Source organism: Condylura cristata, unplaced genomic scaffold (genome assembly GCF_000260355.1).
Source record: "Condylura cristata isolate star-nosed mole 26May11 unplaced genomic scaffold, ConCri1.0 scaffold00017, whole genome shotgun sequence".
Classification (NCBI taxonomy): domain Eukaryota; kingdom Metazoa; phylum Chordata; class Mammalia; order Eulipotyphla; family Talpidae; genus Condylura; species Condylura cristata.
This window is the reverse complement of record NW_004567118.1, coordinates 31,693,060-31,695,094: the sequence shown is the minus strand read 5'-3', so window position 1 is coordinate 31,695,094 and position 2,035 is coordinate 31,693,060. Positions and strand designations below refer to the sequence as shown.

At 38.9% G+C, this 2,035-nt stretch overlaps 1 protein-coding gene across 1 annotated transcript in view; it reads left to right on the top strand.

Moving 5' to 3' along the window:
• LOC101628392 (neuferricin) overlaps positions 1-2,035 on the top strand; it is an 11,958-nt gene that overhangs the window by 861 nt on the left and 9,062 nt on the right. The gene's annotated exons all lie outside the window — the stretch shown is intronic.

The window sequence follows — 2,035 nt, the reverse complement described above, 5'->3', positions numbered from 1 at the left end:
TGTATGTATGTAATGTATGTATATATCACTCAAAGCAGAGTGATGGAACAGCACCAACTATTCCAATCATCTATTATAACCAGATCCGAAATAACCTCCCAACCCCTCCAAGTTTCCCTTTAAAGTACATTTGATCTGGGTCGTGCTTGCTTCTAATGCAGTTGCACTTGTCTACCTTATTTATGAAGTTTAAAGGGAAAATAAAATGAGATTAGGGCACCAGGAGGGGATGTGATCACTTTTAAATTTCTTAAGTACTTAGAACAAAGCTATGCAATATGTTAGGCCTCAAATAACATAGCTGTTCATATTTCCCTCTGAGGGGAATGAAGGTTGTGATTTGCTTAAAGTCCTCACACTAAATACTGGCAGGACTTGGACCTGAGAGGACCAACAGTCTATAATTTTTAAAGATGTCGCCTTACCAGCACAGGAGGATGACTATCTCCTAGATTAAAAAACAAAAGAAACTGCCAAGCCAGCTTAAGGCCAGTGACTCAGGCAACTATTAAATATCCATTTTCCACTTGTCATTATATTAGGAAAATTGGGAAGTTGCCTCTGGCACTTAAATTCAAGTCACTTCCTTGTCTCCAGGGAGAACTTCAGAAATAGAAACTTCAACAGAGAAAGAATTAAGTTCAGTGTGTTGCTGGAAACTTCTCATAGTTATCAGGGGAAGGGACTTACCCAGGGCTAAACAGTGAATTATCAATAGAAGTAGAACTGGACCTGGAATGAAAGTTGTGTTTGTTTTGTTAACCTGCAGGTAAAGACACTTTGGTGCACTATCCTGCCATACTCTGATGAAGCTGTCATCACTGTATTCACAAGTGTGAGCATGAAGCTGCCCACTTATGGGATGATTTTCTTTTGCAGCATGCTCTATTGCCTACTGAATTCCTGTGTATCTAGTATTCATTCAGCATCCATTTACCGACCACTGCCATGTAGCCAGATTTGTGCCAGGTGCTAAAGAATAACATGTCTATAACTTTATTTTCATCACCCACACAGTCTAGTAAGGAAGCAGATATGTTCATTTATTCATCTGTTCACTTATTCAGTATTTTTATTTTTACTAAGTTATAATTCACATAATATAAAATTCACCATTTAAAGCATACAATTCAGTAGCTTTTTGATACATTCAAAAGTCATGTATATACCTAATTTTTTTAAAGATTTATTGATGCATACAAGAACTGGAGTATAGGCTAGAGTTGGGGCAAGGGTGAGAGGATTCATCAATGACAGAGTGAGGAGCAAAACAGACAAATTTACTGAAATACACCGGCTGAGGGGAGAAACGGGTTAGACAGGAGAGGTCTGCTGCACCATGTGGGTCAGCTCCCTGGTCGGGCATCAAACTCATGCTGCAGTATCTGGCATGAGTTCATAACTTGATAGTGCTGAAACTTTAACCTGTGCACCACCAGGGAGGCCCCAAATATCTAATTACAGAATATTTTCATCACTTCAAAAGAAACCCTATATCTATTAACAGTCACCATCTGCTCCTATCCTTCAGTCCTTGATAACCACTATCTACTTTCTATATCAAAATATTTGCTGTTCTGGGCATCTCATATAAATGGGCTCATTCCATGTGGCCTTTCACGCATCATGTTCTCAAGGTTCATCCTAGGTATATCAGCATATATCCGTACTCCCTCTGTGTGACCAAATAATATACCAATAATATACCAATAATATACCAATAATATTTGGTTAGCCACCATCTGTTGGACATTTAGCTGTTTCTGTTTTGCCTGTTACGAACAATGTTGCTATGAACATTTGTGCACAAGTTTTTGTGTGGACGTGTTTTAGGTAATCTTGGGTACATAGACCCAGCAGAGGAACTGCTGATTCTATGCTTAACTTTTTGGGAAACTACAAAGTTGTTTTCCAAGGTCACCATACCAGTGTACATTCTCACCACCAGTGTGTGTTTGCCAGTTTCCCCATCTTCATCAATATTTGTCTTTTTTATTAAAAATATCATAGTAACGGGTCCTCCCTGGTGGCGCAG